The following is a 12,939-nucleotide window of genomic DNA, read 5'->3' on the forward strand; positions in this document are numbered from 1 at the left end:
CCATAAGGGTTTCGTGACTTCAGTCACTTTGTGATCGAGGGAAAACGTCGGAATCGTTTCGCTGCGAACACTCGCATGGTTCGAAGACGGTGTATAATGTGTTCGGCGTTTCGTTTATGATTTGTTTGTGCCCGGTTCTCTTGCCGCCGTAGGTACAACGTCCGATTTCAATGACGTAACTGATCAGCGAGCAAAACGCGGACCGTTACACACAGCATCGCGGTGGGACAACATTGTAATGGTTTACTGTTGTTGGTTAGTGACAACTGTTACGATTCATTTCCATTATCTGCGTACGTCGTAAGTAAATGCACGTTTTCGAAGCGTTGTATTCCATTTTGTTCGGAAAAATTCCGGCAGCGCCGGAAGAAAATACACTCTTTGAAATCAATTTCATAACGGAAGCGTAAATGTAAATACAAAACGTACACGTACGTGATATACTTGTATACTTTATACGGCGAACAAATCGCGAAGAAACGATCAAAAAGTTTCGTCGGTTTAGATTTTTTTTTTTTTTTTTTTGAGTACAAGCCACGGTTTAAAATTTGCGTTTCCGGTTTTCAGGCCCCATGATTTTTTTTTTTTCACATCCGAAGGAACCCGTTGCACTTTGGCTCATTCACCGGGCCGTTTTCACGGTTCAGCCCGACGGCTGGCGAGTATGACGTGTGCCACTGTACGCCGAACGAAACGCAATAAAGATTTACTCGCGCACGTAAGCCGAAACGTCACGTGTACAATAAATCATTAACCGGAAAACGATGACTGTTAGTGTTTCGCGAAAACCGCGGGACGTGGGATTGGGCCGTGTAAAAATATAGGAATGAAAAGGAGAAAAAGTCTAACGTCGAGCCCGAGATAAGTTTTACCATCACCCCCGAACGAGCAAAACGTTCGAACGCAGCGCGGATCGCTTGATCGCTCACGAATCGGTTCGACTGCTGCTCTTATCCGCACGCTTTGCCGTAACGTGCGCGGACGGGAATAATGTTCGCATCGACGGTCGCGCGAGGAACGTGACGTTCGACGAACGGACATTCAGCGCGAGGTTCCCGACGAAATCCGTGACGAGAGAATCCACCTGGATTCGCAGGGTCTGCTCTCTGGATCTCGCACGCGGACGCCGCGTCGACACCGGTAGGCGTGTCTAAAACTTTTTCGCAGGTATGGCCAATAAAATTTTTCGTTAAGAAAATTGAAACTTTCATTTAGGATACGAAGACAAGGGTGATTTATACACAATACACCATCTCGAGAACGTATATGTTTAGTAATCGTTGCTACTACAGTAGTTAGAGCTTTCTTCAAAAAAAAAAAAAAAAAAAATAATAATAATAATAAAAGGACTATAACAAAACATGCAACTACACAGGTCTTTATAGCTATGAATATTAGATAATAAATATTATTGGTTAGTTTATGTCACAGATCATATATATATATATATATATATAATGTTATGTGAAAGTATTTATTATTTAGTTCTGTTTTATTTAATCATTCTTTTTACTTTTTAGTAATTGTTTTAAATGATTTAAGCATTAATTTAAAACGAACCTGGACTTAGAAGGTATAGCCATTGCCAGAGTGGCCATAGCCGTAAACACGCTTATGACCGGTAATGGTTCGCGAGACGACGGTCCAACTCGACGGTTACCGCGCGGGTCTGTCGAAAGTTGCGGGGATCGTGTAGATTTTCGAAAGCATTTTTAAATGCAAGTCATTCCACGTGATTTCGAACGCAATGTCCGTTAAACGCTTGTTAACATATTATGCCGGACGGAAACGATTCGTACACGTCTCGCGGTATGATTATGAACACCCGAGAGGTCGTTTACCAAAGTAAAACGGGAAAAAAAACGTGTGACGTGCAAATTTTACATTTTGAACGGTTCCGAAGCACCGTATTTTTTCTCACGCTTGTGACGGATCTACACTTGATTTAACTTACAAACGCTTATCATTCACCCGATTCTGAAGTAATTATTTTAATATACAACGAGAACCGATCATACTTCAACCGTACAAATGTTTCAAAACGTAAATGGTACGTCAGTGACTAAATGCACGGAACGCTATAACCAGCCTGAGATTGTCACCATGATAATTTTTATGTTATTCGTTCGTTGCGCTTCGTCGAAAGAAAATCGCATTAAACGCCTATAATATAATAACGATGTTGCAGTGATTGCCTTAGATTATCCGAAACAAACGCGACGAACGTAACAGTAATAGTACGCTGTAAAATAAAAACACGATGATTAACCATACACGTTTTCCTTTGAATGAATTACCACTAAAAACATATGGTAAAGCAACGCTATACTTAAAATTTAGCAGGTATTATTTACGAATATATATGCAATTTGCGGAAACGTGTATGTTTATGAACGATTATGAAAATGTATACGATTCGGCAAAATTTGCGAAATCACTCTACACCTAAGTCAACCGCGTGGCCCAGGAAAATCGAGACGTAACCAAAATAGTTGGAAACAAAACAAAGAATAATAATGTACTAGAGAATGTTTTGTTAAGTCTTGCGATTATATTTAGTTGTCTTCGGAAAATTATTCAATTCAATTTGGTTCTGTTGAATAAAATATTTATTTAATTTTTCTCGACGGGAATCACCGGCACCATCTAATACATTTTTAACCTTCGATCAATCCGATGAATGCTTGTCGCCCGGACCGATTCGTAGGGCAATTAATTTAAAACTAAACGGCACCGAATGCGTCACCGATTTGACTACAATAATTTCGGTTTTCATCTCTTCGGTTACGACTTCTGGAGTACAAACGCCATAGTTATCTTATTCATCGTAATGCGCTGCGACACAACAATCAATACGTATACTTACCGTGTACAACATACATAATGCCTGTCGCGTATTCTGATTAAACATAATGCGTCGGTTGCAGCTAGTAGTAATTATTAGTCGTTTATTATTATAACAATATACACGAGCATGTAATATTTTTATTTCTCTCCATGTTTCATATTTGCATTCATGTCTTTGTCACGCGTTTGCGGTTTTATAATAATACCGTATCTGAACTGTATCGAAGAAAAAATATATATACGATCTACACGCGGATGGTTAAATAATTAGTCAAACGCAAATTATCACTGCAATCAATTACGGGTAGTGCGTGTAAGGCGTATATCGTTGGTGAATAATAAATAGTGTAATGTTTGTTAGAAGAAAAAAAGTTAAAAACAATTATTATTGAACGTGCACAATTAATTCCTACATTTTAACTCAACAACTCTTATGTATTATAGCGCAGCCTTCTTGCAATAATTATTCGTTTAATTATATCCAAAAGGCGTTTTGCTCGTTATCATTAATTTTGTACAAGCGAGTTATAACAATCGGGCGAATCGAAAAATCGGTATTTTATCACTATTTGAACGCGCGAAGCAATTGAATTTGGTAATTAAATTTGCTTTCAAGAATATGATTATGAAATCAATTAAAAAATAATATCAATGTAATGTATTAAATTATGGCATACAACTATAATGAAATCATACTAGATATTTTCTATGGCTGCACACCGAACATATTATTACTATTCTATAAACCACAAATATAATAGTTTAGTGACCGCATGAAATATAAAGAGAGTGATAAATTTAAATCAGTTTTTAAAAACGTGAACTTAAACGATAAACTTTTTTTTTTATTTAGACGCGATTTCTCTAGAATATGAATAAAACACATTTTTACGCGTGTATTGCAAATTGCAACGTGACAACTCGATTTGGATTTCGACTCGCGAGTCAAACACATTTTTGAAAAGTTTTTTCTATAGGTTTTCGTTTAATATTGAAGCGACGAGGAGCGTCATATATGTATTGGCAATATGTTTTTTTCCCTCCGGTTGACACAATTCGAGACGATGAAAAGCTCGAAAAGCTTTTGTGCGCACGTATATAAATCCAAACTAGAATGTGATGTATACTATACTTGAGAGCAGTTATTTTTACTACTGTTTGGCATAATTATTGACAAAAGCGTGTATAACCCTATCACCGATAAAAATATGCGTATATTTCCAGCGAACTATCACTTTAAAAACCCGATGATTAAAAAACACGTCCGCAATCGGGCTTGACGATTTGCATTCGGTTCGAGTCACGGTCGAATGATGGATTAAAACGATCAATGTTATGCGAATCGTACTTACTCCAGTCGAACTCACACTCGGTTCAAGAAAAATAAACTCGGCTTAAAAGTATTGTCAACAACTCGACGTGCTATTGTTACTACCATTTTTGTCGACATATACTTATGCCGTTTCCTAAAATACATCGTCTGATAATTAACGATTCGAACGCACATAGTCATGGAAAATACGATGTAGTGAAATTTATTAAAAAGGTATTTATGATTATCACTTATTTCGATCATCGAAGTGAGATCAGTTCTAACCCGTATTCGTCCCGGTTGCGGTTGGACCAATTTAATTAGGATGAGGTAAGTGCATTTCTCGACTGTGTTACACATTGCGGCAGAAAATGTACAAGCGGAAACGTTTCGGAGATATTCGTTCGTTTCGCGTGCACGCATTCAATTATAATAATAATATTGTAACAAAATAATAAAAAATTAAAAATTATTGAACAGTTAACACTCGTAAATCAATATATAAATAAGTAAACCAATAGTTATAGTGTAAATAAAAATAAATAAATGCTTAGACTTGAGTATTACATTCGTGTATTATATTTTTACGAAGTACGAATGGTCTCGAATTAAAAATTCATCATAAGGTACATACAAAGGGTTATTCACGACTTCATTAAGATCGACAAACTTTATAAACTATTCGTTTATTTATTTATGTATCGATAATATTATGTATGGTGTACACGTGTAACACCGCAGGAATCAAGTATCGCGTCGGTCTTGCAGTGCTGCGGTGCATCGAAAACAATCGTATTACTACATACGAGTTGAAATGATATCATAACGATACATTGCGTACTCGACGATCCGTTTCGAGTGGCTACGCGGTGAATACGTTTAGAAGTGTTCAGACGTGCACTTGTATGCGCACGGCCACTCGAACGGATCTGATCTGTTTGATCCGTGTACGATATCAGAGCTTATTCTAAGGATTTTTACCTAAACACAGTGAAAAGTTTTTTTTATGAAATTTATTTAGATTATAATACGTATATCCTCCCCAAATAAACTGTATATTGATATTTTAGAATTTTGACCGTTGCGTGATAAAATATTGGAAAAAATACGGATCTTTTACCACTATTTAAATTTAAATTGCATAGATTAATCGTCGACTATCAAAGTAGTAATGATTGTCAGCTTACATAATCATTGTTTATTAGGTACTAGGTTGGGTTTATAAATTACACAAATTCCAAATACTCGGTAGAAATTCAATCGTTCTATAAGGAAAATTATATTTTTATAAGGTGCCCCATAAAGTCAACTGCTATTTTGATTTTTTCGACTACCCAATTCGGGCCGTACTGCCCGTCACAATAAGACACCTGTACGATATGATATCGTCGTTCGTTATTGTAATAGTGTTTTACGCGGTCGGTTATTATCCGAAACGATACGGTCAATACGGTGGCGAAAGGCCATCGGTCATGATATTACGTGCCGAACGGTCGAGGATATTCGTCGCAAAATCATTGTTGAATAGCAAATAAAAATTATCGTCAGGTAAAAAACTGTGCATACATCGCTAAACCGAGCGGTGTTGTTGGTGACCGGCAGATGGTCTCTGTACATCGTCCGGGCGGTAATATTCGGCGGACACGAGTCACGTCGGTCGAAGAAACGCTTGTCATGAACTGCGAACGACCAAATGCAACGTGGATCCGTACACGTTTCCGAGAACACGTAAATAGCGTTTACGGTTCTACCTTTTACCACGGTCTCGGTGAGTCCGTAAAACGTTTACGGTACGAGGCTCTTGTTTACCACGATTCGTTCAATGTCCATTTATTTATTTCGATTTAATAATTTTCATAATAGCTTGACTAAAACCTGTAAGTTTTCGCGTTAGGTGTACGATAAAAAACACAACAGTAACCTATATCCCGTAACGAGTGTTTGTCGACAATATTTTTAGTTTTATATTTTTTTATATTTAAAGTAAAGCAAAATTTGTACTATTAACGTGTTTGTACATAATGTACGCGAAGGTTAATTAATTTTGCCCCGTGAAAATCCATCCGAGATAAATTTTTATAGATCTCAGCGATGCATTTTATCAGTATTATTTAAAATTGTTTACGTTACGGGCAATGTCAATGTACGATATCGGCATCAGTCGAATCATACAACATTAGTCAACCGTTATCATCGGTCGCCATGATTATTATTGAATGCGTTTATATTATCCGGTTGATGTTTATGGATCATGTTTGTAATCGAACAATTACAAGTCATCCAAAACGCAAGACTAATGTTGACACTATCCGGAATACTGTCAACTTTATCAAAATTTTAACATTACCCGTCATACGCACGCAGGATTTATTACGTATAAAACAATATAAATAAAGTAAACATTGAATAGGTTGAAAACGTATGAACCGATTTATTTTTGCGATGTCAATACATAATGTAGTACACTACTATGATATAGTTACAACGTTTTGTATTGTTTTGGCTATGGCATTTTTGAGTTTCTGATTATGTGTTGATTACACGAGTCATTAACAGTTCTGAAACAATCAATGTGCGCATAAATAAAGTATATGTGGTTAGTGTCGCATCGTTGGATTTCATGAAAATCAAATAAAATCAACAATGCGTAATGTGGTAGGAAAACAAGTGTATCAAATCGTCAAGAAAGAATAAGTTAATTTGAAAAAAAAAAATGTTTTAGAATAATATTTCGGCATAAAATAAAAAGCAAAAAAAGTTAAAATTCAAACAGATGATTTTTTTTTTTGCCATTAAATAAGAAACTGATATTAAAAATTTCATTTTTCCAAAAAAATGCATACAATACGAACAAATAACGTGAATGAAAATACTTTCGTTTTTTAATTATAAAGATATTCCAAATCTTTAGTGTTGAACAAACAAGTGCTTTCTTACGAAACATAAATTAAATTAAATATTTAAAATCATACGTAATAATTAACAGCGATTTCTATTATTTGAACTTTTACAATTTTAGTCGTTTAATTACCGATTAATTGGATAGAGAATGTTGATGATATTTATAATGAAAAATAATAATTTAAATATTTTCTTCGAGAAGCAAAATATGAAATCGAAAACACCAATTTTCAAGTGGAAAATATTATACGTTGTTTGCATTAGTCTCTTTTTTGATAGAAAAAACATCTCAGAATGAATATAGTTTAGCTCTTAAGCGATTTTCGGGTTTTTTTTTCAATCAATATTCGAGCGTTTTTATTTAAAATATTTCCGACTACGAGAAGACATTATGTAAAGAACTCATCTGATTATTAATGTTGAAATTACTTAAAATATATCGGTCGGTATTGATAACAATTTTTTTTTCAACATAAAAATAACGAAACCTAACATAATTCTCAATGTTGATAAAATAAAAAAAAAAAAAATTAAAAGAATTTCCGAAACAGATTGTTATTTATATTTTGTTGACCGATCTATCGTTATGTGCGTATACGGCGAACAACATTCGAATAGAAGTCAATATCGATTATAGTGTTGGTAACAACGTGAAACAATTGAACAACAACATGAAACCACCACGTATCATTTCATCGTCTGACCACGGATAACAAACGGTCTAGTCGGATAATTGCAATAATAGTTGTAATAACTACATTGCACGTGGTACTCACCGCGGATTAGCCGGTGAAAACAGGAACACGAAAATAACATCAGGGAAATTACGATATTAGTATACTAGTGAACTGGTCAATCCATCTTTTAAGTACAGTAATACGTGTTGCTAAAGTATTAAAATTGTCTCACTATCGATTGACCGGTGGCCGGGGTGGCTTTGCTGACGTTTGTCTTGACGGCCTTGGCGGAATGGACTTGTCCGATGATGATGATGTTCATGGATACCTTTTCAGCGCCCATTTTCGGTTTTCGGTCGGTTTTCGCGGAACGGAGGTGAAAAAACTTCGAACGGAAAACGAAATCATTAATTTTTCTGTTCGCAATTACCAGGTTGTTTTCCTGTACTCACCGAAGAATATGTCTGCACAAGTTGACGTGTGTTACGCCTCAGCCGAACTCGCGGGCTCGTATTTATACCGGCCGTAGTATGGCGACCGAGTGGTGTGATTGCACGAGTTATTCGTCAGCAAACACGCGATCGCCAGAAACGTTAACATCACGCGTTATTACTGCGTAGAGAGATAAATAACATTTTAAATCGATATCGTTCTTGTTTGACGTGCGAGTTCATTTTTCAAATGAAAACCTAGCCGACGGAATTTAGGAACACGTTCGTGTCGGGACTATTTTTACGTAAACAAATCCCTAGGTACACTACAGCGAAAAACGTTCCCGTAAAGTATAAGCTGTTGTGGCCGTACAAACACATACGTAAATTCAAACGTTGATCTAGATAGTAGTAAACACACTTATTCCTGTAATTAATTCAAATAACTTAAATATAAGTAGTGAATATGAACAAAATCGTAACGCTTAATATGAATTTCGAGGGACCGAGAAAAAAGCTTGTTACGCTGAAATTTCATTATGTCAAGAGCATAAACCGATAAAAAACGTTTTAACGAGATCTAAAAGAATATTAAATAATAAAGCAACACACAATAAATAAGCATAATATTTAAATTCAACAATACATATTTACATAAGTATATGTAAATATATCAAAACATATATGCATATACATAAAAAGTTGGTCAAAATTAATATATGAATGCATTAGTTATTATTCAATATATATATATATATAAATATATATATATATATATATATATATATATATTGTTTTAATAATCAGTTTTTTTTGCGTTTGCGTTTATCCTGTCAATAGCGTTGACCAAATTTAAAATATTACAAAACACACTGTCGTCGATGTTATGTCTTTGTACATAGATATGTGGAAGGAACGTTATTAAAAATGTTAATTATTTAACATTTAAAAATTTATAATCAGACATTCGAGGAAGATTAATACGAATTAATATAAATTTCAGCATTCCTAGTTAATATTTTATAATAATACCAAGTGTCATTTGGTAGAATAGTCAAATATCTATTTGCCTGTCTTGGATAATTGATATAAAAGTAATCAGAAAACCTAGACTTTAATAGTTATCGTAAAAAAATTTAAATCTCACGGTTTCTCTTCTCCAACGTAAAATGAATACATAAAGTTGTATTATGTTAATAAGTATCGATGATTTCTGAATCACACATTGGAAGCTCATCGTAAGTATTTATATCGAACGCTTGCGAAATTATGTTAAGAACAGTCAGTTATGGCTTTCAATTTTTTCAGTATGAGAAATAAAACGAACTGAATGCGTCTCGGTTAAAATTTTATTATTTGCGCACTGTGGCCGCACAGTATCATTTGTATTTGATGATCAACAATTATTATTTACTAATATTGTTATGAAGGAAAAGTACTGAGACCCAAAGACCAAAGTAATTTATGGAAAAACATTAAGCAGTTTGTGCTAGTGCGGATAAATGTCTTAGGTTATAAAATTAAAATCGGTGGTTGTGGGAATATTTCAAATATCCCTGATTTGAATTTGAAAGCGATGATTGAATACGATTGCAAATATGAACAAAAGCCGGGTGCTGTGTGATAAAAGTTGTTTTTGTTCCACAAAGATTAAAAACGAAGAGCAATAGCGTTTAATATTTGCAATAAGCCAGTCGATGAAAAATAAAAAAATACGAATGCCGATATTTTTTGAAAGCTTTAAATGAAAATATAAATGTACACGAAACACGTTTAAAACGTCCTTTGAGATATCATCAGCTGTATCCAGTTCCCGGACTAAAAATTTGCTACGTGAAACTTTTTGCATGGTTTTAACACCTAAGTCTTGGAAAAAGAAAAAAAACCTTCGATGTCCGACCAACAGACCGTTCACTTCGATCAGAATCAATATCGAACGATTATCCATTATAGCCTTCTCCGGGAAAGTAAATATTTCCAATCGTTGCCAAAAACGAGTAACAAAACGCGTGGCGCCGTATTGACGTCATCGGCCGCGTCGAAAATCACGCCATGTTCCGATCGGTCGTCCGGCCGCGTGCAGGTGAAACAACAGTCGTATAAAAGGACGGCGGATAACTCGGTTCAGGCATAACACACATTTCTTGGTGCAATTTTATTCTCTGGTGAGTAAATACGATTGCAATACGTGTGTTGATTTTCGTTCGCGTTCATAACGAACGCGGTATATTTAATAATTGTCTACGTGATTATTTTATTTGTTTCTGCTCGCAGCTTATTCACCTTCGTTCCGCGAAAACCAACCGAAAACCGAAAATGGGCGCTGAAAAGATATCCATGAACATCGTCGTCGTCGGACAAGTCCATTCCGCCAAGGCCGTCAAGACCAACGTCAGCAAAACCACCCCGGCCACCGGTCAATCGATAGTGAGACAATTTTAATATTTTAGCAACACGTATTACTGTACTTAAAAGACGGATTGACCAGTTCACTAGTATATCAATATCCTAATTTCCCTGATGTTATGTTTATGTACAGGTTTCTATTCGAACCACGTACAACAATGCATGAGTTCGATGTTTATTATATTGTTGATTGTTCGCTCAAAATTATTTTTCCATTTTTCCCCCTTTTAAATTCTTATTACTGAATATTATTACTGTGTATTACCTTAATATTGAACGTTATTTAGTTTGTAAGTGGAAAATAATTAAGATACACGATAAAAAATAACTTGCTGTTTATAATTTCTCGTATTTTCTTGGTTTTTTCTTTGAACAATATTAAAATTGTTACCAACGTAACAAAAAAATTATACTTCAATAAACATGAAATAAGTTTTATTTTTATTTTTGAACTTCATCGGTAGAGCGGAAAATTACTTGCAATAACTGTACACAATAATAATGTATTACTAGGTATACTCAATTAGTTTATAATTCTTTCTCGAAACTCATCAATAAAGAGAAATCTTAACAAATTGTTTGCCAAACACGTCTCGCTGAAAATTTATAATAAATTCTCATTACAGTATTAGGAAAAAATTGAATTTACCCGTCTATTTCAACACGTATATCTAACACTATTTTCGATTTACCGGCTAATGTGTTTTTATTTTATATTTTGTGTGTTTCAGATCTGTTAACTTATGCAGTTCACACGTACCAAACTCAAAACTGACATAGCCCAAACAGTACATCACGATGATTGAGATTAATAATAATAATTTTGTATCATGACGTATTGACACAGCAAAATAAACCATTTATCTATTCCGTTAGTTAATTTTGTTTTTATTACCGTTGTTCAAAGCTTACATCATTTTAGAGCACGTTGAATTGCAAATGCAACATCTGCAATGGACAGTCTTCTTGCAGCGCAATATTATTTTATGATAACACACCGCACTTTGTCGTACATCGTGATGAATTATGTGTAGCTTAAGTGGCTCGAGTTGTATCGTACGAGCTATTAATTGTAACAATACGTATTAACACGGTGCAATGTGCATCATTAAGTTTACAGTCGCGTTAATAATGTACCGGTATTGTATCGTATTTACGTTCGGGTTTTGAACTTAAAATGAAATTAAACTCAAACTTAACTTAAGTCTTCGTCGACAAAATAAACTGTTTGGTCGGATAAAAAGTGAAAATTTATAATTATTGTTTCTGAACTATAGTTAGGCGTGATTCAATGTTTGGTGAACCATTAATCAAGAATACGGCATTGTTTATTGTTATGAACTTGTGGACATCGTAATTGAAGCATTATAAGTTTTTAATTAAAAAACAAGTAAAAAAAATTAAAAAAAAAATCCGAGCTGAAATACCCTGATATTGAAAAATAAAATTATATTTTTTATACATCGATTTCGTTTAATAATACGATTGTATTTAATTACTTTTTGAAAAAATAATTTTTTGAACACTTTGATTCAATATTTATTAACATAAAGAAAATTTATACTCTGAATATTACATTATAGGTGTCTACTTATATAATATTATTAATATATAATCGAAAACCGATTATTTTTCAAGTCCGATAGGAGTGCCGTTTAATAGTGATAAAAAAATTGAGATTATAAATACTAAGAAACCTTCTCAGATTATTAATCGAAAACCTGCACCGGTGTTTAAGATTGATTAAAAATAATTAAGAAGAATGATCACGACGACTTCTAAAATTAACCGTACGACGTTCAGATATAGATGTCAGTTAAGAATAGTTATAATTTAATATGTGTATGATTTCTATTTGAAAATATTGCAGTATCCTGGTTATAAATTTATTGATTTTTTGAAAACAGTGAAAATGTTGATAAATATATTTCAAACATCCGACGAACGAACCGCCGTACGTGGTCACGTCGTGTTTATATTTTCTTTACGTCTTTGGCTCATCGCGGAAATCGAAAAAAAAAAGTCAATGCCGTTTATCGCATCAGCTACAGATCAAAAATTATTACCGTAAACCACGTTGACGGTCATATTTAATATACCCGTTTGGTTCATACGCAACAAATCTGTTAATGCATTCGTATAATGTTACAGTATTATATGGTACGCGCACATTTTACATAATGTGTAGCGAAAAATAAATTCGACTGTAACGTAGTTTAAGAGCGGAGGATTTGTTTTCCATATATTATTGTTTACAAATCCTGTTCTGTTCGTTTCAGCATTTTTATCTATTATTCAGACGGCGTATGTATGCATTGTTACGAACTATCAGAGCCGCCCTAAGGATTTTTAGGACCTGGGGCAA

The 12,939-nt window shown here is 34.3% G+C and overlaps 1 long non-coding RNA gene across 1 annotated transcript; it reads right to left on the minus strand.

Moving 5' to 3' along the window:
- Positions 1–6,566: 6,566 nt before the first annotated feature.
- Positions 6,567–8,299, minus strand: LOC112685070. Its single transcript, XR_003148752.1, has 3 exons — positions 8,190–8,299; positions 7,970–8,122; positions 6,567–6,717 (listed from the first exon to the last, which is right to left on the minus strand). It is a non-coding gene; the product is annotated as an uncharacterized LOC112685070 (long non-coding RNA).
- Between the last annotated feature and the right edge of the window lie 4,640 nt (positions 8,300–12,939).

The sequence above is a fragment of the Sipha flava genome, unplaced genomic scaffold (genome assembly GCF_003268045.1).
Source record: "Sipha flava isolate LNK unplaced genomic scaffold, YSA_version1 264_pilon_pilon, whole genome shotgun sequence".
Classification (NCBI taxonomy): Eukaryota; Metazoa; Arthropoda; class Insecta; order Hemiptera; family Aphididae; genus Sipha; species Sipha flava.